This window comes from Hyaena hyaena, unplaced genomic scaffold (assembly GCF_003009895.1).
Source record: "Hyaena hyaena isolate Hyena2069 unplaced genomic scaffold, ASM300989v1 scaffold_51, whole genome shotgun sequence".
Taxonomy (NCBI): domain Eukaryota; kingdom Metazoa; phylum Chordata; class Mammalia; order Carnivora; family Hyaenidae; genus Hyaena; species Hyaena hyaena.
In genome coordinates, this window is record NW_024080683.1 from 695961 (window position 1) to 720729 (window position 24769).

Here is a 24769-nt window from a genome sequence, read left to right on the forward strand (position 1 = left end):
ATTCCTTCAGTTTTGCTGTGAAACTTAAACTGCTCTAAAACTAGTCTTAATAAAAGCAGAAATAAGTTGCCTATTATATTTATATTGTTTCAAACTCTCTTATGAGTTCCCACCATCAAATAATACTGAAGTGAACACAGTGTGGAGACTGTGTTTTCAGTTTTTCTATCTATTCATAACTTTCTCTTATATGATCAAAGATGTTTATGTCAGTATAAATGGAGAAATTCAGTCTGCTAGCTTGGGAAACTATGTGATACAAAAACTAACCCTTTTCCTCTCTCAACTATCAGTGAAAATATTATTAAACTTGTGTAGTGGAGAGGAAGAAAGTTCAAGAAACAAACCACAAAACCACTAGGAATCATGTGAAGTCAATATTTTCTTAGTAGACATGTCACAAAAATGCATCTGATGCATTTTTGGAAAGAAGTCCAACATCTTAAGAGACTCTGTCTCCTTACTCTAAGATGTTAGAGATGATGGAAATACAGGCTGTGTGTAGGAGAGTTTACTGATTTTATAATCTTGCTTTACAAAAATAGGCTCTGTAGAAAAAGTAGAACTGAAAGTATAATAAGGAATTATTTGATTATTATTTTGACTGAGTTATCACAGAGAACTATTTCTGATTGAAATATTAAAAATTTTTTAATGTTTATTTTTGGGAGACAGAGGGAGACAGAGAGAAAGCAGGGGAGGGGCAGAGAGAGAGGGAGACACAGAATCCGAAGCAGTCTCCAGGCCCTGAGCTGTCAGCACAGAGTGCCACATAGGGCTTGAACTCATGAACCATGAGATTATGACCTGAGCCAAAGCTGGGCACTTAATGGACTGAGCCACCCAAGTGCTCCGATGACTATTTCTGATTTAAAACTACAGGGAGACTGTTGAAGTATCATATTTTCATGTCACGAATTGTATCAGATGACTGCCGGGAGCTGGCATACCTGCTTGCAAGAGCCTTTAGAATTGCCTCCATGACAAATATTACAATAGGCCATTCTAGAAGCAAAGTGGGGACATGGCTTTACTGAGATAGCAGATCACAGCAAGGCTTGGGCTTCTGGGGCATATGTGCCCTGACACCCAGTGCCCGGGGGGCTCTTATGACGGTGGAACAGAAGAGAAGCTCAGGCATGGGTGTCTGCATTCTAGAGCTGGTGCTTGGCTGGAGGAGAGTTGATGTAAGCTTCACCCTTCTTTAATTTTTTTTTTTTAAATGTTTATTCATTTTTGACAGGGAGAGAGTGAGTGAGTAGGGGCAGGGCAGAGAGAGAGAGAGGGAGACACAGAATCTGAAGCAGGCTCCAGGCTCTGAGCTGTCAGCACAGAGCCCAAGGTGGGGCTCGAACTCAAGAGCCATTACATCACGACCTGAGCCGAAGTCAGACACTTAAAAGAGTGAGTCACCCAGGTGCCCCTAAGTTCTGCTCTTCTAACAGGTTTTCAAAGGAGTGGTGGTTAAAACCATCAGGCTGTTTTATTCTCTTTCTCACGCATATCTTTTCTCTCTCTTCATTCTCATTTTCTTCTCTTTTTCTCTCTGCTTTTTCTGCTCCTCCTCTACACCCTCTTAGGAGGGGTTTCTCTCCAGATTCAAGCACTTCTGTTTCTCTCCTTGAGAACCCTCGCTTAGCCACGCCTTTTTGGGACCCTTCCTGTCCTTAGCAGGTCTCTTCAGACAGCCTACCCATTATGCTCTGAATTGTGCAGCGCTCATGTGCCTCCTTGGCTAACTGGGTTCCTCTACTCTCTCACCCTCTCCAGTTCCAATACCTGAGACCTTATTCTCACTTTCTTTTTCTTTTCACGTAACTGCCCCTATATTTTCTCAGTTTTCTCCCTCATGGCTCCTCTTACCTGCTCACCAGCATTTTGGGGCTCTTCAGTCAGCATCAGTTTCCTCCCGGATCGTAGCTCTTCTAACTGCATTGTCTTCATAGCAGATCCAAAAGTTTTGTTTGGGCCCCAAAGCTTGGAACTGTGCTGGTCAGCTTTTAATAGTTGGGTTTCTTTTGCTGTCTCCCTTCTCACCCCATCACTCTTGTATTTCCTTTATTAAAATGCATATTGTTATCAGTACCACTAGGAGAGATCATGTACTCAGAGTCGATTTTCTCCAGGGAGACCAATTGCTTTTGACGTGTAGCTTTCCAAATCCCTTTTCTTTTTGCTACTCTTGGTGACAGACATTCAGTTAGGTGACAGACATTCTTTGGTGTTTGTGACTCTTTTCCATTTGCCTCCCTGTGTTTTCTTCCCCCAAATCCATCTAAGCCTCACTTTGACTTTCTGGCATTGAGGAGGGTGGTGGATGGGCCTGAAGATGAACTGTTTGAAGGGGCTCCCCTCCCCACACCAGTTTCCTGGCTTCCGCTGTCAGCATTGTGCTGTGGGGAGAGGGTGTTAAGGGGAGAAATGGAGGTTCATGGTATGTGGCTTCAACAGAGGTGGTGATTTGTGGTCCGTTTTCTCACATGCCTGAAACGAGGCATGGACCAGGGCAATGACCAGCATGAGGCAAGTGAGGTGTCTGACTCAGGATTAAAATTTCAGAGGACTCCAGGGGCACCTGGGTGACTCTGTCAGTTAAGCATCCAACTTCAGCTCAGGTCATTATCTCATACTTCACAGGTTCGAGCCCCACGTCGGGCTTTGTGCTGAAAGCTCACTGAAAGCCTGCTTCAGATTCTGTCTCCCTCTCTCTCTCAGGCCCTCCCCTGCTCGTGCTGTCTCTCTCTCTCTCTCTCTCTCTCTCCCTCCCTCAAAAATAAAAACATTTTTAAAAATTAAAAAAATAAATAAAACAAAATTTCAGAGGACTTCAAAAATCTCTAGAAGCAACATAAATGATATTGACATATTTAAATAAATAAAAATCATTGCAAAAAAATCCATGACAAAATTTTTGTAGTTTATTTATTTATTTAATTTGAGAGAGAAAGAGAGAGTGAGGAGGAAGAGGTAGAGAGAGAAGGAGAGAGAATCCCAAGCAGGCTTTGCACTGTCAGCACAGAGCCTAATGTGGGGCTTGACTTCATGAACAGTGAGATCCTGACCTAAGACAAAACCAAGAATCCGATGCTTAATCACCTGAGCTACCCAGGAGCCCCTCCCTGTCTTAAATAAAAGATTCAGAAGGGGCTGGAACTCTAGAGGATGGTGGATGGTGTGTTCCAAGTATTGACTCCAGACCTCTTAGCAGTGTTTCCTGGGCTCCAAGGGCATTGATGTAGCAGCATCCCTCATTTTCTTTGGATCCTGTGAGATCAGAGAGGAGGCAGCTCCACAGTAACCAGAATGGAGAGATGGACAGAGAGTCATCTATGAACCTTCTTTGATGTAGAAAAACTCCTAGAGACCTTTGCCTAGCTATGCACAAGAGTCCCAATAATGGTAAAAATTGGGGTCGTGTGTTTGGATTGATTTTTGACTTTAAGTAAATAGAAACGGGGTAGTTCTTGCACTCACAGCTTTACTGTGACAACTTCCTAGTGAATACGCTGCTTCTGCCTGGAGCTTTATCACTCTGTCAAGCAAAGAATGGGAAGGTGAGATTTTTTTTCTTCCCAATTTGGTATTGCCTTCTCTTCCCTTTCACAGAGGTCCAGACCTCTTATTAACCAGCGACTCACTGACCTGGCTTCTGCACATTTAAAGATCTGGAAAATATATATGAAAACCAAAGGCGCCTTCTACTTGTTTCTTTATTTGCATCCTTGGGGTCTAAGCTCTTCTGTGTTGGAAACAGCACTGATGGGGCCTCTGCAGAGCAACTTGGTGGGATGGTTCCAGGCCCCGGCATCAGGGGACTGGAAGGCCTGTTCTCCCTGTGCCATGAACAGCTGCATGAACTTGGGAAGCAGGCACCTTTCACTCTCTGACCCTCAGTTTCCTCATCTGTGCAAAGTAGGGCTCAAACGAGATGAGCTCTCAGGTTTCCCTCTGGTCCAGCCTTCTGTGCAGTTCTAGGGGAGGATTTTCTTTGTCACCAAACTGCCTGTTTCCAGCCAGTCTATGTGCAGTGGCTTTGAAATAGCCACCCTGTCCTCAGGCTGCACAGTACCCATTTTCTCAGTCGGCTGGCCTTGGCTTGTCTTCTCTGTTGAAGTCTGATTCCTCCCTCTTGGTTTCAAGGTCCCACCTTATCAAAGGAAAAATCTCTGGTAAGGTCTTTGTTTTACTTGGATTTAAATCTTGCTTAACATTAAATCAGAAAAGGAACGATAAGACTTTGGGCCAACTAGTTTCTTTGTGAAATAAAGAGCTTTTCCTTACCTGTTCTTTTAAGACCTTTTTAGCTTTAGAATTCTAAGTCATTTCAAGTAGCATGATGATGTTCTTAGATTTGAATAGTTTGATTTCTTTTTTCTTTTTTCACCTAAATCACCAGCTTTTAAAATTCTCTGTATTTGGGGGCACCTGGGTGGCTCATTCAGTTGGGCATCTGACTCTTGATTTCAGCTCAGGTCATGATCTTGGGGTCATGGGATTAAGCCCCTAATTGGGCTCTGTGCTGAGTGTGAACCCTGCTTGAGATCCTCTATCTTCCTCTGCTCCTTTCCCCTTTTCCCCCTACCCTGTAAAAATACAATTAAAAAAAGTTCTCTGCATTTCTTCTCCAATCTGTTATCTAGAAATTTACAGAGAGGTGTTAGCCCTCATTGGGCCCATCAAACTTCTGTAATGTGGCGTTTAATACACATTGTTATTTTATAAAAAGGTTGGGAGGTGGTGCCTGGGGGGTGGCCCTTTTGGAGGAGCAAGTGACTCTGGATGTCAGGGTCATAAGTTTGATCCCCATGTTTGGTGTAAAGATTACTTATATAAATAAAAACTTAAAAAAAGATAGTTTACCTAATCTGTATTATTTTAAACATGTTAAAAATCTGAAAAAGTATTTTTTAATTTTTTTTTTAGTATAAAGTGATCTTTCCGCCACTGAAGAGGAGAAGGACCTCACAGACTTTGTACATTCCAGTGCTTAGGAACTATAAGGTGTGATTTCCAGAGCCTTGGTTTTAAAGATGATTGTGGGGGTCTCCTTATCTCCTGGTCTGGTTTCATTTCCAGGTTCTGTGAGCATTTCTGGCCCTGTGGCTTCTGTCCCACAGGCCTTCCTCAGAGGAGATCCTCAGTTTCTCCCTCGTAAGCCATAGCATTATCAGTTACCCAGAAACACACATTAGGAAACAGTCTTCAGGAGGGCCCACGTGAGTTCAAACAGTCTGAACACATCTTTTCCCTCTTGCCTTCAAGTCCCACTTCAGTTTGAGGAGGCTATAAATTGGGCAGGGGCACAGATACTCAGGGATAGAGTCAACATTCAGAGGCTCTCTACATACAAGCAGACCCTGTGATAACGTGTGGACTTGTGAATGATGTTGAATTTGGAGAGATCACAGATTTCACAAAGTGAAAATTGCAGCCTGTGATGGTAATACTATTGGCTCCAATACTGCAGAATGTATAGAGAAAAATGACTTTTTCATGCCATCCTCTGCAACTAGGCATCACCTTTTGAAGAGTAGCAGAGAAGAGACTTTAAAATCATTCTAGAAACGCAGAAGTGACTGTAGCATGCTTTGCTGATTGGAGAATGTCTGTAGAGAGCGGCTTGTAACTCTGTGGCCTCATAATATCCTTATTATGCAGCATGAAAACGCAGAACTCTTTATGACTAATCAAAATTGTTGCCTCTCTCAGAAGAGTGTTTAATAAACTCATTTTCAAACTCAATGTAATAATTGTGGAGCTGGTAAGCTAGCAGTATGAACACATTAAGTTAGCATTTTGAAAGCGTGTCATCATGTTCATTGTGAAGGAAGTTAGTCAATGTATCATTTCAGTAAAGTCATGCTAGTTTTGGCAGTTGTGGCTTTTTTAATGGATAAAAACAGCAAAAGGCAATAGCAAATTCCAGATGGAACTTTACTCAGAAAATCCGTTTTAAAAGAACAAAACCGGGGCGCCTGGGTGGCTTAGTCGGTTAAGCGTCCGACTTTCGCTTAGGTCATGATCTCGCGGTTTGTGGGTTCGAGCCCCGCGTCGGGCTCTGTGCTGACTGCCAGCTCAGAGCCTGGAGCCTGTTTCAGTCTGTCACTCCCTCTCTCTCTCTTACCCTCTCCTGCTCACGCTGTCTCTCTCTCTCCTAGAAATAAATAAAACATTAAAAAAAAAAATTTAAAAGAACAAAACCAATGGTAATGTTGGTATAAGAAACCTGGTAAGAAATACAGCCCTATTAGGAAAAATATAACTGACCCTTAGATATCATCTCAAGCCAGAACCAAACCGAAAACCAAGCTAAAGACCAAAAACCGAAAAAATCAAACCACCCTATTCCCAGTAACTTAAAACAGTCTCCATGTGACATGGAAATAATTTTTAGAACTGGCCATATTGATCAAGTCTCCTACATTTCCATAGGATTTTACATCCCACCATTTCTTAGACTTCTAATTTAAAAATCTTACTACCTGTAAAATAAAACATAGTGTTGTAGAGTCGCTTGAAGTCTTTCAGTTGAATCTTTCAGTGCTTGGATTCATCTCGATGAAGAGTAACAGAACAGGTTAGAGCACGCCTCTAGGCTTTCTTGATACTTTTTGTGGCTTTAGTAGCTACCTCGTCTGTAATGCTCTTAGGCTACACTTTCTTTTGAAATAAAAGAGAACATGCTATCATCTGTGTGGAGAACCCAAGGAGAAAGACTATAAGGAGAGAAAATTCTCTAAGGAATAGCAGCAGTTGACCTATTTTGGTCCATTCTAGGATATCGAATCTTGATTGTGAGTTTGGGGCTGCCCAGTCCAGGTATCCATGCATAACACCTGGAATAGTATGTTTAGCAAGGGACTTTTGAGGATTAGCAAAAGAGGACTTATGATATAAGGAAGCATCGAGCAAAGTGTGCTTCCAGGCCACACCCATCAGTATTATCTGGGGGGTGCTTGAGATCCTGGACTCCACCACAGTCTCACTGAATCTGAAACTCTGGGGGTGTGCTCTGAGAGCCTGCAATTTTAACAAGATCCCCAGATAACCCCCACTACATTTTGAAAGTCTTTGCTCTTATACTTAGTTTTATTATCTCTGGATTCAAATCCTGGTCTTCCCTTTTTTCCTGGGTGACCTGGAAAAGCTGCTTAAGCTCTCGGTGTCCCACTTTTTTTCTCTGTGAAATAGGAATAACTATGGTACCCACCAGCTCGGGTCATGCGGAGGATTTATGAGATAATGCTGTGGAGCACTTACCCCAGTGTCTGGTTCATAGGAAACACTTCTAAGTTCGTGAGGTTATTTGTATCACTATAAAAGTTTTATGAAGGATATCAGAATCTCCTCTCTGATTTGAGACCAGTATAAAATATATGTTGAAAGGAAGGGATACAAACTATATAGTGGATTCTGATACTAAATTATAGTGCCTCTTTACTAAGTGGCTTAAAGCAATGGTCACTTCCTAAGCCTTGCCTCTATTTTTCTTGTCCCAGATGGTGCTGATGCACTCTTGGGCTGCTCTGCATGGTTCTTGTCCCTCAGAGGCAAGGATATAACCCTCTTTATTTGTTTTAAGGCCATCATTCCTGAGTTTCCGCTTTTGAACCAGTTCCAAGGAGAGTCTTTAGCCGATGATTTACAAAGAGGGCTTTGATGCTCTCCAGCGTGCCCTGCAAATGCTGTCATTTTCCTTACTTGTTAACCCTGGTGGCCTTTGAGCACAAGGCCATGCAGCTGTTTCCCTCCGGTCCCTCCCCTGTCCCAGCCTGCATCCTTTTTCTGCTATGCTCAACTTTCTCTGGCCCTCAGCCTCTCTGCTGCAGTTACAGAGTCCCCACGTTCTGTGATTTGGTGGGATGAATCACTTTCCATGGCCATTTGAACAGCAGAGGGGCTCCTCATTGTAAGTAGGGTGATGTTTTCTGCACAGCATCACCAAATAGCAAGTGAACTCCCTTCTTCCCATGGCTAGTTTTCTTAACTGCCACATTATTTTAAATTTGGTGGGTTTTAGGGGCTCTTTTAAAAGCAAAGTATCACTGATTCTGAGATCTGGAAAGGTTCTTGAGCCATCATTCATTTGACTCCTTTCCAGAATATATTTTAGGAAAAATCCAAATGTTTCAGGCCCAAGAAGTATGATATGTGATAATTGTATTTTTTTTAAAGGTACCTCTGGCAGCTCTGTACATGTGATGTAAGCTGGAAACCATCAAGGTTAGTAGGAACTCCAATAGTCAGCATTTTCCTTCTGGCCACGGCACTAAGCCAGGCTTGGGGGGGGGGGTTACCAAAGGACCCCCACCTTCTAGGAGAGTGCATCCCAGTGAAGGAGCTGGGGCTGGAAGGTGAAGCAGCTGTTGCACCAGGTTAGATGAAGATGTGAGCAAGCACTGAAGCACCTGGGATGCAGAGAAGGAAGAGGCATGGGTGGGCCAACATGCTTTCTCAGCCATTTCCCCTCCCTGGCCTTTCTTTACCCCTAGGTGATCCACTGCTGTTAATGTACGGGGCTTGTCCAAGTCTCTGTGGGCAAAGTCCCCCTAAGGGAGGAGGCTGGCAATCTTAGGAGGATGGCCCTCCTTGGCTGCTGCATCTTGTTGGCAAAGAAAGGGAAAGGGGTTGGCACTGAGTTGCCTGTGTGAGTATGCTGCCCCATCATGTCTAAACCTTGAGCAACCCTGTGGGCAGAGTTTTCTCTTTTGAGAGAGAGAAAGAGAGGGTGGGGCAGAGAGAGAGACAGAGAAAGAGAGAGAGAGAGAGAGAGAGAGAGAATCCCAAGCAGACTCCACACTGGCAGCGCAGAACCCCACGTGTGGCTCAAACTCACAGACTGTGAGATCATGACCTGAGCTGAAACCAAGGGTAGAATGCATAACTGACTGAGTCCCCCAGGCGCCCCAGAAGATGTCATTCTTATCTAATAGGCAGAGTCTCAGAGGCTGAGAGGTTTGGTAACTTTCCCAAGTTACCATCAGCTAGCAAGTGGGCTTGAGGTAAAATTTGGGTCTTTCTGTTGCCGTATCTAAGCATGTTCTAATGATTAATGTTGAAGAACCAGGGTTTTAACGGTCAGCAATTCTCAAGGAAAACTGCCCGACGTTCAGCAGTGGCTTTGTATGTCAGGGGATTGTTATGGGATGAACTGGGAGGGGACCCAGGAAAACTGCCATAGTCCCCAAACCTTCACCATTTGTGATACATCCTGTAGGGCAAATGGCTTCCCTCCTTTCTCCCTCCCTCCTTTCTCCCTCCCTCCCTCCCTCCTTCCTTCTATTCCTCCTCCCAAGCTAGTTTTGTCAGTTTGGACTGCTGTGACCACGTCCCACAGGCAGGGTGGCAGAAACAACAAAGATTAATTTCCCACAGTTATGGAGGCCGGCAGGTCCAAGATTCAGTGTCTGGTGAGGACCCTCTTCCGGGTTTGCAGGTGGCTATTTCCTCACAAGGCAGAGGGAGAGGAAGAGACTGACAAAGATATCATTCTCTCCTAGCTCTTCTCATAAGGGCACTAATCCCATTCAGGAGGCTCCACCCTTGTGACCTAATCCCCTCCCAGAGGCCCTGCCTCCTAACACCATCGCACTGGGGGTTTAGGCATCAACATCAGAATTTGGGGGGCACACAGGCTATTGCACATGCTGTAGCTACTGTGAGAGTTTATCAGAAACTCTCCTTGCACAACTTGCAAAATCAGCACTTGGAGACTCATAGTTTGGTTTATGATAAAAAGGCCAAATTGAGACTCTGGGTCCTGATTAGGCGGAAAGAGCAGATCACCCCTGCAGCCTGGGAATCACTCACTGATGGGAGCATTGTCATGGGGCAGTGGAGGACATCATGAGTGTGACACATGACCTTGGACAGAGAAGCCAGGAGACAGTACGCTCTGTGAGGATGAGAGGGAGCACCTTGGTCTGGCCACTCCTGCTGGAGGATGGCGCTTCTAAGTTTCATGTAAGGCGCTGATGTGTAGGGCATCAGAGTGTACACAGACGGATTCATACCCTACAGAGGCTAATGGAACGTTGGCTCCAAGCCAGGTACCTGCACTTTTTTTTGGACTTTGAGCTTCCCCTGGTTGTGCTAGTCATTGAGACCCCTTCTCTCCATAACTGAGGATTCTGGGAACCAGAATGAGCAATCCCAAGGTTCCTTAGGGATATGGAATTGGAATGGAGGGCTGCAAGGTCTGAAAGAGATCCAGTGACACCAAAGGGCTCAGACATTTCTGTTCCTTGGGACATCTGTGCCACTTGGAACAGGATGCAGGCATGGTAGAGTAGTAAGAGTTTTGGAGTCAAATCTGGAACCAATCCAAGCCTCTCTGTTTATTAGCAGTATGCATTTAGGCAGTACCCAGTCCCTAAAACTAGTATTTGTTGCATGTCTTCTGCATGTCAGACACTGTCCAGGTATCGACACCTTGTAGGTATTAACTTACAAGTACTTTTAAGTATATAAAAATATGTTAGGAGGTGGATGTTTCACAAATGAGGAAATTTAGGTACAGAGGGCTTAAGAACTTGCTCGAGGTTGCACAGCAAAGATTGGAACCAGGAAATGTGCCTTCGGCACCTATGCTCTTAACCAGTAAGCTGTCCTACTTCTGTTTCCTTATCTGTAAAACAAGGGCAAAAATAGCTACCTCAGTAATGTGAAGATGAAATTAAATGAGATGCTCATAGATGAAGCATTCATCTTTGCTTGGGTGGGTCAGAACAGGTGCTCAGCTCAACAGCTTTAAGTACTATCTTCCCTCTGTAAGATCTGCAGGCGCCCTCCCTTTTCTGGGCAGAGTTGGGGGCTCCTGAGTGTGTGCCCCGCTCTCCTTTTCCCGAGCTCCCTGCTAAGCTTCCTTTCACACTCACAACCTCAGCACCACCGCCTCATTGCTCTACGTGCCCACACTTTCCAGTTCCTGAGTGTGAAGCTTACTTTACCCAACCTCGTTTCCAGCCAGCCACTTCCTGGGCGTGTCTAGAAGTCACCTTGATCTCCTGGGTAATGCTTCTCTACATCCTACTGTGGGGTGGGTTACTTCTCGAAGGGGCATCGCTGTTTGCAGGGCTCCTTGCTAATTTCTCCTTTAGTGACATTCCCTTCCCACATCTTTTCCTAGTGCCCCATTCCCACTTCTGTTGTCCTACCTGCAGTCTACATTTGGACCTGCCCTCATTATGACCCAGGAGCTCCTTCAGTGAATGAGAATCCTGTAGAGAAGGGTCCCTCCTAAGTTCTGTAGCCAGGAGGTCTCCATTGCTATCTCAGGGAGGACTTATCCTGGGTCATTTCCATTGGTAACTAACTGTATTGCCTGTATGCTTTTTGACCTCCAAATGGATTCAGTCAAGAGGACGCACCAGCAGCAGATGGGGAAGGAGCAGTATCTGCCACCCCTCCATGAAAGGCTCTAATCTCAAGGGACTCCAGTGACACTCTCTCCTTCCCGGCCCTCTTAGGCAGTGAGGTGCTAATGCCTGGTAGTCTCTGGGTGACCCTCAACCCTGTCCACATATTTATGCACAGACCCTTATCAATGTCTCTACATTTCAGTGATGTGAATTCTATGCCCTGCTGAACCCTACAGACTTGTATGGCTAGAATTGAAAGGCCACCTCATCCTCACCTTTACAAGCATAATTCTTCTCCTGCTTGGGTGACAAGATGAAATTTGGAAGGATGATTGTGTCTGCAAGTCCTTGGCGGTATCCTCACTGTTAGACACAGGGCTGGTTCTTTCTCAGGGTCCCGTGAAGAGCACGGCTCATGGAGAAGTTTCTGTTAGTCACGAGCTCTACCTTGGAGGCCAACCTGTTTACTTTTTTAATCTCTCAATTTTTTTAAAATTAGTGTTTCAATTTTTAAAAGATGTTCTAGCCATGTGACTTGTGGGGAAATCATAACTCTCTGCTGTTTCTTATTGAAAATTATGAAGCTACTGACTTTATGACATTTACAGCTGCCTTAGCTCTGAAAAGGTAAATGTCAGCCAAGGGGAAACCGTCTGGAACACTGAGAATTGGCGGAGGATCTTCCTTTCTGGGCAACAGGTGAAGGCTGCCCCGGGCACTTCCCCTGATTTCGTCCCCTGATGTTTCCGGGGCACCCCTTTATCTGTATCTGATCTGATTTCTCTGCTGCACATGTTTCCCCCAGGTTGATGAGTCCAGGCTGGATGCTAGGCTTTGTCCTGGATACCCCACTGGAGCAGGGAGGACCCTTCCCTTTCCTAAGATTAGGGTCTGACTTCAGGGCCAAATTCACAGAGTCCTGAGACAAGGCTAAAGGAAGATGTTATGCAGTAAAAGCAACACTGCTGGTTTTCCTTGTTCCAGTGTGGGTTTGGAAAAAGAAGGAAGAGGATTATAGAATGATTCCACTCTGTCAGGCAGTGTGCTGAACAACTTATATATGTAATTTCATCTCATCTTTGCAGTAGCCATATTATCCCCAATGTACAGATGGTAAAACTGAGGCTCAGAGGAAAATGGTATATTGCAGAGGGACACATAGCTGAAAGATAATGTGGCTGTGCCAAAGGATTCGGTCTAACTTTTTCAGTTTGTATGAATCTTTTTTTGAGAGAGAGAGAGAGAGAGCTTGAGCAGGGCAAGGGCAGAGAGAGGGAGAGGGGATATTAAGCAGGTTCCATGTTTAGCACAGAGCCCAACATGGGGCTCGATCTCACAACCCTGGGATCGTGATATAAGCCAAAATAAAGAGTCTGATGCTTAAGCCACGGAGCGACTCAGGTGCCCCTAGTTTGATTCTTAAAATCATTTCCAAACTTCCCAGGCTTAAGACAGAGACAATATTTCACTTACCCTTTTCTTTGGACCGGCTTTTGTCAAGGTTTGCTTACTCTTTTCAGTTTTAAATTTTATTTTACTTCTGGTCATGTGCAGGTTTTATTTCTCTGCTTATTGGCTGTCTTCTGTGCTTATTCAGAAATTGCTGTACTAGAGCATAGCCAGGGAGTTAGAGAAACAAGATAGTGGACGTTTCTCAATGATGCAAGGCTGTGACCGTATGGAATTGCCTCTTTGTGGAGGGAACTCAGAGGAAAATTGTCTTTTGCTGTATGGGTCATGTCCAAAGCCACTCTGCCAGTAATCCAATACCTTCTCCACCTCCAGTGGGCAGACCATGGTAGCTTTTTACTCAAGATAACATCATTCACCTTGACAAAGTCAAATCTCTTATTTCCATTTTCTCTCAGCCTTCACATTCTTATCCACACGTAAGACATCGTTACTAGTTCCTTAACCTACTGGTTGTTGAAGTCATTTCTGGCTACTTTAATTTGAATAGATGAATTGAACATTTATAACCACTTCTTAGGGGAATTATGGGCCATTTGTACTAGAATTTTTATATCTCCATTGCTAAAATGGAATCATCTCTCGTTGATCTGGGTGAAAACTGGGCCCTGGGAGAATTTGACTTCAATGTATACAAGGAAATACCCTGTGGGGTATGTGCTTTCAAATGGTCGCATCTAAAAATAATTACAGTAAACTCATACTTTCTGTATCTTCTGATGAAAATAGTGATAATCCGTGCATAACATATTTCAAACAGTTGGCCTCAACAGGCTTTTCAAGTTCTTGTTTATATGTATATTGTTTTTTTCCAAGAGAGAATAAGAATGGATGCAATTCACCTTCACTCAGCAGAGGGGAGCATGGGAAACTCCCCAGACTAATAGCCCATACGTGTGTTTTCTCTTTGCTCTGTGTTTTACCTCCTCGTGCTCGCCCTCACTTCCCCCACTTCTGCTCATTCCTATTTTGTGTGTTCTTGGGTGAGTTGCTTAACCTCTCTGAACTTAATTTTGTGCCTCTTGTGTTATCTCAAGAGCAGTGGTTCTCATGTGGAAGTCAGTGTTGTCCCCCAGGGACATTTGGCAATGCCTACAACATATTTTTGATCGTTACCGCTGGTTGGTAGGCGGTGTGGGGAGCGCCGAGGGGGTGGGGTGGTTGCTACTGGCATCTAGTGAGAAGAGGCCAGTGGTGTTAGCAAACTTCCTGTACTGCACAGGGCAGCTCCTGCAACAAAGAATGACCTGGCACCAAGTGTCAGGAGCACCAAGGTTGAGCAGCCTTGTTTTAGAGGTTGTGGTGAGGACGAATGTTAGAGTCAAGTGTTTTATGAATTGTGTAGGGGATGCCTGCGTGGCTCAGTCATTTAAGTGTCTGACTTCAGCTCAAGTCATGATCTCACAGTCTGTGAGTTCGAGCCCTGTGTTGGGCTCTGTGCTGACAGCTCAGAGCCTGGAGTTGCTTCAGATTCTGTGTCTCCCTCTCTCTCTGCCCCTCCCCCATTCATGATCTGTCTTTCTCTTTCATAGATAAATAAACATTAAAAAATTATTATAAATTGTGTGGAGCTGTATGAAGATAAAGTGTTACTGCAGATGCTTTTAGATTGGTGGCTAATTCTGACCCTGTAAGTAGATAGTATTCAACATGTGCTGAGCATTTTACCCTGGGACCCCGTTTCTGTCTTATTCAAATGTGCTGGGCTTCATGATCTTCAAGATCCTTTCTGGCTCTGAGCATCTATGTGAGAAAAGCATACGATGATGCCAGGACCCAGAGCTGACAAAGTCAGGAGTTGCAAATTTCAGCACTTTTTAGCCCTCATGCAGATCACTGACCTGAATCTTTTCTCCCAAATAAACTTGAGATTGGCCAGGAGGGAAGAGACAAAGAATTCTTAATCTTCTTCCTTTATGAGGCAGACAAGATTTATCTGTGGCTTGTACCCGTTTGTACCCTGGAGAATAATGCCAGCATGGAAAACATAACGACCACAGCAAATCCTTACTTACTGTTCTGGAGTACCTACTGTGTGCCAGGCCCTTCTGGAGGACTTTAGCCACAAGATCTCACTGTATCATCACAGCATGCCTGGACTGTTGGCATTACTGGTCCAGTTTTACCAGTGAGGCAGATGAGGCTCAGAGAGGCTGAGTAATTTGCCTGTAATCACATAGCTAATGAGTCATCAAATTGCTTAAAAATACAAGGCCTGGGTTCTTTTCCCTCCTCCACATTCACACTCAAGGCGGTCATTTTAATGAAATTGCAATGGAAGATTAGGAAACAGTAAAATGGGTGTCAAGAAAGCAGGTGAAAGTTCCATCATTTTGTGAATTTTCATGCTCTGCAGGCAGATATGTGTCGTTTGGTACATTGGAGTAGACTCTTTAACAGAAAATGGTGCCACCAGCCTGAGCTGTCAGAGAGCTTTGACGGACAGCCCAGATAGTGGCCCATCTCTGCCTCCTTTCAAGTACTTCCTAAAATAATGGCTGTTTACAGGGTTACGGCACAGCTCCAGGTGCTAGTGATCATGATTTTGATTGATGATAATTGAGAAAACAGTACTAATGCCGATGGGCCCCTGGGGTTTCAAGGCTTTTCCACTTCTTTTACTATCTTAATTATTCCAAGATTTCATTATATTCTGTTGAATAAGAACTGTAAACACCACCTATAGGTTTCTGGATTCTGTGTTCAAACATGGCAGATTAGAAAAAGGGTTTGAGATTATGACCAAATGGGGTTTTAGTTGTTAACGGATCAGATATTCTGCTCTGAAGATGCCAACTCTTATTGTCCATCAGTGATTCTCAATCTTGCTGCCCCTAGGGACCTTAGACAAATCTTAATGTCCAGATTAGGCCCAAGCCAATTAAATAAGAGTCTCTATTTATTAAAAAATAGATTTTTTAAATGTTTGTTTATTTTTGAGAGAGAGAGGGAGCGAGACAGAGAGAGAGCATGAGTGGGGGGCGGGCAGAGAGAGAGGGAGACACAGAATCTGAAGCAGGCTCCAGGCTCTGCAATGTCTGCATAGAGTCTGATGTGGGGCTCACACTTGTGAACCATGAGATCATGATCTGAGCTGAAGTTGGACGCTTAACCAACTGAACCACCCAGGGGACCCTCCATCAGGTTAATAATTTTTAAAGTTCTCCAAGTGATTCCAGTGGGTTTAATATTTAATTAAGGCACCAACTTTTTAGTCAAGATGACATATAAAATTAACTATCACAGCGATTACATTTAATTTTACTTCTGATTGTTTGCATAGCATTTGATGTCTTGTCAATTGCTCTGTCTCTAAAAGAGCCTTTGTTGTTGTTGAAACAATCCCCATGTTCCAGAAACATATTCCCATCCAGCCTCCTAGAACTTAGATGGTCTTCCTGCAGTGACTCTTTGAGATAAGTATCTGAATCCCTGAAAAATCAAATTAGTTATGTTATGGACACAATTCATTCCATAGCAGGACTGCCCACCATTCATAAACCTCTGGTTTGCTGGGAGAACTGGATTTCTACTAGGTTCATTCAAAGCCATGCTTACCTCTTCTGAACCTAATTCAGATCTTGCCTCTCCTCTGATCAGAGCCCTTAACTGGTTTCCTACCTCTCACAGAGTAAAAGCCCACTGTCTTACACAGTTTGCAAATCTATAAATATTAAAACATAAAATATCACATAATAAATACAAAAGGTTTACAAAATTCCAACCATATTCACAATAAGTGAAAAACATAATCCACTGTTAGTTTCCATAAGGTATTAGCAGGCATTCACAAAATTAACACTATGGCAGAATTTTTATGTAAACCATTGGCAAGTCCTCCAGGCTGATTTATTCATTCATTTCACAAATAGCAAATGCCAGTTATGTGCCAGGTACCAATATAGACACTAGGGATACAGCCCTGAGCAATATAAAGCTTTTGCTGATGTGGAGTTTATGTTCTTGTGAGCAGAAACAGACAATAAGCAAACCGATAAACATAAATATGTGTAAAATGTCAGACGGTGGTAATTCCTAAGAAAATGACTAGGTGACAAGTGATGAAAGTTGAGGAGGATGTTGACATGGAAGGAATATATCGGAGGGTAAATCAGGTTACCCATGCGATGGCTAAGCAGAGGCTAGCCGAGTGTGATGTAGTAGTTGCTGGCTCACAAGCCTGGTGACCTCTCTTCTATTTTCATCTCAAGTTCAATGTGTGACTCTGGCTATGTGATATTTTCTGAGCCCCAGTTTATTCAATTGTAAAAGGAGAGGGGTGGACAACTGGGTCTTTGAGGACCTCTCTGGACATACATTTCTGGCTCTGTCTGAAATGGAATGAATGCTTAGCTGTAGGTGAACAGAGTATTGAGAGCCCTGTGTACTTAGTGTGGTGGGAGGGAAGACTAAAACTAGAATATGATAGTCAGAGCTGCTCATAAATCCAGTATTCCAGTTCCCTTTCCTTAGACTGAGTAATGGCCCCCAGAGATACCAGCTCCTAATCCCTGGAACCTGTACATGTTACCATATTTGAAAAAAGGGTCTTTGCAGATGTGATTAAATGAAGAATCTCGAGGGGCGCCTGGGTGGCTGAGTCAGTTGAGCGTCTGATTCTGGATTTCGGCTCAGGTCATGATCCCACGGTTCATGGAACTGAGTCCTATATTGGGCTCTGCACTGTCAGCAGAAATTCTACCTCTCAACCCTTCCCCCCTCAAAATAAAGAAACTTAAAAAAACAAAAAAAGAAGGCTCTTGAGATGGGGAGATTATCTTGTCAGGCCCTAGTGCTGTCACATATATGCTTGTCATGGATGGACACATGGAGATCTGACATAAGTTGAGGAGAAGCAGAGCAGACCGAGATGGGGAGATGCCAGCCCTGAAGCCTAGGGTGAGTGGGCACAAGCTAAGGAAAGCTAGCAGGCACCAAATGCAGGAAAGAGGCAAGACACTAGAGCCCCCTTAGGGAATGTGGCCATGCCGGTGCCTTGGTTTCAGTATGGAGGTATTGACTGTGTGCTTCTCGCCTCCAGAACTGGAAGAGAATAATTCTGGGTTGTTCTAAGCCACCAAGTCTGTGGTAATTTGTTACAGCAGTTTCAGGAAACAAATACAGTAGGGTTGTACTTCACTTCCCCGACTGCTTGAAGTTAGATGTGGCCAGGTGGCTGCTCCAGCTGATGACGTGTGACTGGAGCTGATGTGTGTCTCTGGGGGCCACTGTGTGCTTTGTCATGCCCTTTTTTCCTGTTCGGTGATGGGCAGGTTTGAAGATGGTGGCTGCTTGTTAGCCTGGGTCTCTGAGTGACTGTGTTGAACAGAGCTCCTGTTTTGATCCATAAAGGACTTGAGTACAACTGAAAAGTTATTTTGTTGTTTAATACTCCTGAGACTTGGGGATTACTCTGTTAGCCCCTCTTGACTGGAGTCAAGGAGCCTGGTTCGATGCTATGAAATATTCCTGGTAAACCTTTGCTCCTCAGTGGTCCTCTGGGTCCCTGGAACCCCTTCTTCAGCATCCCTCCGAGGCCAGGACAGTCTCAAACCATGTCCTCCACATCAGTGGTGTTCCATGCAATGGTGATGCCTATTAAGGTTCTGTGGTCAGAATAAGAGGAGAAAAGTTGGGTTATGCAAGGTGAAATAGTTTCTCTTACCGCAAGACTTCTCGGTGGCTTCCATATGCTCTAATGTGCGGTGTGACTTTCTAAGACAAAGAAGTGGTATTTTTAGGGACTAAATGTATCCTTCTATCTTGATTTGTTGAAATTCTAACCCCTCAGTGTGATGGTATTTGGAGGTGGAGGCCTTGGAGAGGTGATTAGATCATGGGGGTGGAGCCCTCATGGGATTAGTGTCCTTATAATAAAAGGCCAGAGAGCTAGCTTGCTTCTCTCCTGTCTGCCTGTCTGTCTGTCTCTGTCTCTTAAATGTGAAGACAGAAGAAGCAGAAGGTCGTCTGTAGACCAGGAGGAGGAGCCTCACCAGAAACCAGCCATGCTGAACCACGCTGACAACCAGATTCTATGCTTCCGGCCTCTGTAACTGTGAGAAATAAACTTCCCCTTGTCCAGGCCTCCAGGATATAGTATTTTGGTTATAGCAGCCTCGACTAAGACAGGTATGCACTGTTTGAAAGCTCTTTGTGGAAGTGCAGGTCACATCAAGGTGAAAGCAGTTCCCGTGGCGTTGGACCATGACACTTTGTGTGTCATTTGTTAGCATCTTGCATTTTCTCACCCAGTTAATCCAGGGACAGCATAAGGTAGGATAGTTTTAAAACAACTCCCTGTTCAAAAGGTAGTGGGCCCAATAAGTTGTTCAAGAAGCAGTTTAATACTTAAGCTGGCAAATTGCAGGTAAATTTTACCTGACAAATGAGAGAGGGAGGCGGGCTTCAGGGACAGTGATGGGGAGATTCACCTGACGTTTTCATGTTTTCTGTATCGCCCCGTGGGCCTGCTCAAAAGTCTGATGGTCTGAAGGATGTGGCCATGGCCTTCAGCTTGTGAGACCCCCTCCCAATTCTTACTTGTTTGAATTTTCGATGAATTCCACTGCTCTTTTTCCCCAGATATTTTCCCATTTCTTCCATGGTTGAGATCCCACCCCTCGAGCTCTTGGAGCTCCAGGCCTGAAGAATCAGGTCCCAGCTTTTTATTACCCATAGTCCTTGGAAAGACTTAAAGTGCTCTTTTAACATCCAAGACCACATGAATCTTTATGGAGAAGAAGAAAGGTTGCCAAAATGAATCAGCATGAGACTTACATGACCTGACTAATAAAAAATAAATAAAAAATAAGTAACAATAAAAAGTGATTTGACTGGTCCCACACTTAGTGGAGCCTGGAGAAAACTCAGTTCTTCTGGCATTGTTGCGTACCTGTGAAAAATGCCAAAATTGGCCCCTGTCCCTCACCTCCCCCCAAACCCACTCCTTATGCTGGTACCTTCACAGAGCTATCCTTCTGGGCGGGTGGGTCTGGCTCACCCCTTCACTCCGACCTCAGACATTTGGCTTAGCCATGTGTACCAGCATTATGGAAACAAATAAACAAAAAAAGGTCCTGATATGTATAGTGTTTCCTGATTAAAAAAAAAATTATCTCTACTAGCAGTATTGTCGCTGACTCACAATGCAGGTATCCCTGCTCTTCAGAAGTTTACTTTCTGCCACTTCACTTTTAATAAGACCTACTTTAGTACCCACTTTCACGAACGGAAATACATGTAAAGAGGATTTTCATTTTTAAGAAAAGAGGTGAGGGGTATCTAGGTGGCTCATTCACTTCAGCATCTGACTTTGGCTTGTGTCATGATCTCAGAGCCTGGAGCCTGCTTTGGATTCTGTGTCTCCCTCTCTCTCTGCCCCTTCCCCGCTTGTGCTGTTTTTCTTTCTCTTAAAAAAAGAAAATACACATAAAAAAATTTTTTTTAATTAAAAAAGAAAAATAGGTGAAAAGCACAAATTAGCGTCCAGTGTTTGTTTTGCACCAAGCCAGGTCCTTCTAGAGGCAGTGTGGCCAGGGCAGCACAAGTGGCCTGGCCACGCTCCCTCCTTGGGAGCTGCACTTAGCATCTCAGCAGCAAGCCCTCAGAGCTTCGAGCTGTGTTTGTGATGATCTGCGCTTTTACCTCTGCTTAGTCTGTTCATCTGTGTTAGCAAGATGTGTCCTAAGGTATCAGAAAATTCCTAAGAGAAGTTATTTTTGGGTGTGGAAATGCTAAAAAAAAAAATTGATGATGACCACTTCATTGCTTTACGCCATCTTGGCTTGAAAAGGTTTCCTAGGAACCGACACTGAGGTAGCAGGGGAATCCTGTGTTTAACAGTTGGCTCTTGCAGGCTGGAGGACACAGCTCCAGAAAACTGCTGCTCTGGGCCAGTGGAACATTAGCAAATATAATGCAAATAAAAGTTTAAATAGTGCTTGTGAAATTGGGCTTGCTCCCTCTTGCTGCTTAGCTGTTGCCCTGAGAATTGCCTGGATACGCCTCTTGAAAGATGAGAGACATATGTAGCAGAGATCCCCAGTTGCCCAGCCAATAGCCAGCTGACCCCCAACTGACCTCCGATGCACAAGTCATAAACATAACTATTATATGTCACTGAGCTCTGTGGTTGTTACACAGGATTATAGCAGCAGTAGATAACTGATAATACTTAATAGCGGCATACTCAGGTATGATAGGTATTCACACCTGTTCCTCTCTTTGACTCTACCCTACTCTGGATGGGCACCTGATAGGCATCATAGAGTTATAACCTACCCTGTCTTCTATCTGCTCCCCTCCCCGCCCCCCTCCTGAAGTGGAGCCTTTGGGTGGAGCAGCACAGTTTCTTCTCCCTTAGAAAGCAGTTTGAAAATTCTGCTTCTTCAGGGCTGCTACTACTGGGGTGGAAAGCCTTGGGGCTTGTCTTGGGTGTGCTTTTCCATTGGAGGAACTTCCAGAGAGCTGTGGTTCAGAGAAAGGCCTGAGGGAAAGGAAGTCAGTGATGAGCTGCTTAAAGCTTCTGCTACCAAGTTTTTAATAGAGCCTCTTGTCAAGAATGGCCTGCAGGCATTCTAGGCAGAGGAAACAGCACATGCAAAAACCTTAAGGAGAGTGTTTCAAATTGGCCTATGCCCCATATCAGCAAATGCAAAACATGCAGCAAATTCTTGTGCTGTGCATTGGTCATCAAGGGAGATAGAAGTAAGCTGGGGTCAAGAGTCTTTACTCACGACTGTTTAGGAAGCTGGGATCTTGCACACAGGCATAGACACTGCTTTGTTCATAGCCCTCAGAACTTAGGGCACATCTCCGTGTATTCTGCCAAGGTTCTCCTGTCATCCTCTGCATTTTTGTGCCGGAGTTCACAGGGGTAGCTGGCTTGATAGGGTGCTCCTTATTGGTTCTTTCCCTTTCTTTAATTCCCACACTGCTGCCCATGTCTTCCCTGGACCTCCCAGATAAATTACTCGCAACTTGAATTCTCATCTCAGGGTCTCCTGCTAGGCGAACTCAAAGAAGACTGTTACAGTCAAAGCAAGGTCAGCTTCCAACAAGTTGGCCAAACATTAAGCCAAACTTGCACAAAACAAGTTTACAACCAGTTTTAGAAGTTCTCCCTTTGTGCTCCAACTAGACGTTGTATTCTGCAGATGCAAAAACAGGCTCACAGCCAGACTGGGCAGCCTTATGGCTGGTCAGGCTACAGGGCATCTATGCGTGGAGGGATCCAAGACAAGCAAGCTAGAACCTTGAGCGGTGGTGCTAGCCAGATCTTTTTACTTTATTTACTTCAGCGAAGTGGAACTTTGACAATATTTCTGAACATTCACCTCTGTCGAATTCCTCTAATTTTTCCACTAATAATCATACATCTCTTTTGGTCATTAATTTGGCTTCTAGATAACAGTATTTTATTTTTTTTAACCAACACTTGTGGTATTAATACTTGATTAAGATTTCTCCTATTCTATATTTAACCACCTCTGGGGCATTGCGATCTAATATAAGGACTTTATTATTATTTTTTAATAGTTTATTGTCAAGTTGGTTTCCATATAACACCCAGTGCTCATCCCCACAAGTGGCCTCCTCCATGCCCATCACCCCCCTTCCCCTCTCCCCGCATCCCCATCAGCCCTCAGTTTGTTCTCAGCATTCAAGAGTCTCTCATGGTTTGTCTCCCTCCCTCTTCCCATCTATTTTTCCCCTTCTTCACCCCCATGGTCCTCCATTAAGTTCCTCCTAATCCACCTATACGTGCAAACATATGGTATCTGTCCTTCTCTGCCTGACTTAGTTCACTCAGCATAACACCCTCAAGGTCCATCCATGTTGCTACACATGGCCAGATGTCATTCTTTCTCATTGCATGTAGTATTCCATCGTATAGACAAACCACATCTGCTTGATCCATTCGTCAGTTGATGGACACTTAGGCTCTTTCTGATATGAGGGCTTTAAATACTAACTTCCTCTAGAGTATAAATTAGAATTAATGTGTATACACACACATACACATTTTGTCTCTTTTATCACACATGTAAACATATGCATAAACATGTCACATTTTACACAACAGCCTCCTGTATAGTGCAGCAATAGGAATGTCCTGGCATGTGCAGACAGTAGAAGGAGGGAGAGAGTTGCTAGTGTTTAGGGAGCACAGTGAAGAAGTTGAGGGAGGTGGGAGGTACCAGATCACACAACTTTTACAAGGCAGGTAAGGAGTCTGGGTTTGGTTCAAAGTGTAACAACCAGCCATTTAAGCAGGAAGAGATGTCTGAGTAGTGGGTAGATTTTAGAAGCAGGACTGGGAGAGAATGAAAGCAGGGGCCCATGAAGAGGGGAGAGGTGGTTGGCTTAGAACTGAGGCCAGTTGGGGAGATGGAGAGCAGTGGAAAAGCTGGGGGGTTCCCTTTGGAAATGGAAAAAACACTTTTTGCTGGTGGGTTGGCTGTAGGGGTGACATAGAACAATTGTGAATGATTCTGAGGGTTTGGACCTAGCACCTGGGAACATGGGTCAATGATGGAGGAGGAACACTTTTTTAGGGGAGATAAAAGCTTTGTTTTGGCCTTCTTGTATGTAAGATGCCATTTAGATGTCAATTGATTCACTGAACAAATTCTTAGTGAGTGCCTGATGTGTACCAAGTACGATTCATGTGTATCAGTGAACAAAAAAGACAAAGATCCTTAATTCTTGAAATTTATATTGAGTTTGCCATGAGATAGAGGAATGTGGAATACAGTACTAAGGTCAAGGGTGGAAATAGGAATTTAGAAGTCATACCTAGGCAGGTGGACCAGACATCCTCACAGGTGCTGGGGATTCTTAGAAATGAGAGTGGTAATGGAGTCTGTGTTTCATTGAATGGTATGGTCTGTGCACAGACTCATTACCAGATGCATAATTTATTACCTCAGATTAAAACAAATTCATGCTTCAAAGGCTAGGTGTCTTTATGGATATGGCTCGGCATAGTATCAAGAATGGTAGCACTGGACCAGAATGTCTGGACTTAATTACCAGCTTTATCCTTATCATCTGAGTAATCATAAGTAGATTTCCCAGCTCTTGAACTCCAATCTTCTCACTGAAAAATGGAAATAGTAATGGGACTTATATTTTAAAGTTACCTAGGGATTAAATGAATTAGTACATGTAAGACCTTTATTTTTTTAAGTTTGTTTATTTTGAGAGATAGACAGCACATGCATGTGCATGAATGGCATAGGGACAGAGAGAAGAAGTGAGACAGAATCCCAAGCAGGCTCTGCAATGTCAGCACAGAGTATGACATGGGGCTCAAACTCAAGAATGTGAGATCATGACCTGAGCTGAAATCAAGAGTCAGACGCCTGACTGACTGAGCCACCCAGGAGCCCCCACGTAACACTTTTAGAAGAGTTCTGACACTTAGACACTGCTCCGTTAATTTTGATGGTCATTATTACAAATATTGCTGCTAAGACTCAGCATCCACAGGTAGGACAAATTCCATGATGACACATACCGTTACATCAAGTGGAGGTAATTGGAAGAACTCCAATTCTAACCTGGGAAAGTATGTAAACTTTTTGACAGGAATGCAGATTTCACTAAAAATCTCAATCCACATAAGAGGACCTGGAGGAGGAAAGAGAAGGTTAGGAGTGCTGTTCAAAGACACAGAAGAGGGAGTGAACCAGGCATGTGGGCTGCAGGTGGCACGCCTTCCTGGGCCAGCTCTGCCGTGGCCAGTGCGCTGGCGCTCTCCCCTTGCCCTCCCCAGAGCTCCAAGAGACGAAGCAAATGCATATTGTTGGAGTCACCCTTGCATCCTGTCATGTTACAAGCACTATCTTATTGCATTGGAGTGAATGAAAGAGCATGTCTCGATGCTACTTGGACAGAAGACTTTATGCTAGGGGAAGGTTCTGGTAGGCATTTCT

At 44.1% G+C, this 24769-nt stretch overlaps 1 long non-coding RNA gene across 1 annotated transcript; it reads left to right on the top strand.

Annotated features, from left to right (window-relative positions):
• Positions 1-1067: 1067 nt before the first annotated feature.
• Positions 1068-18882, top strand: LOC120230970. The gene is made up of 3 exons (XR_005528225.1): positions 1068-1187; positions 8176-8223; positions 18777-18882. It is a non-coding gene; the product is annotated as an uncharacterized LOC120230970 (long non-coding RNA).
• The last annotated feature ends 5887 nt before the right edge of the window (positions 18883-24769 follow it).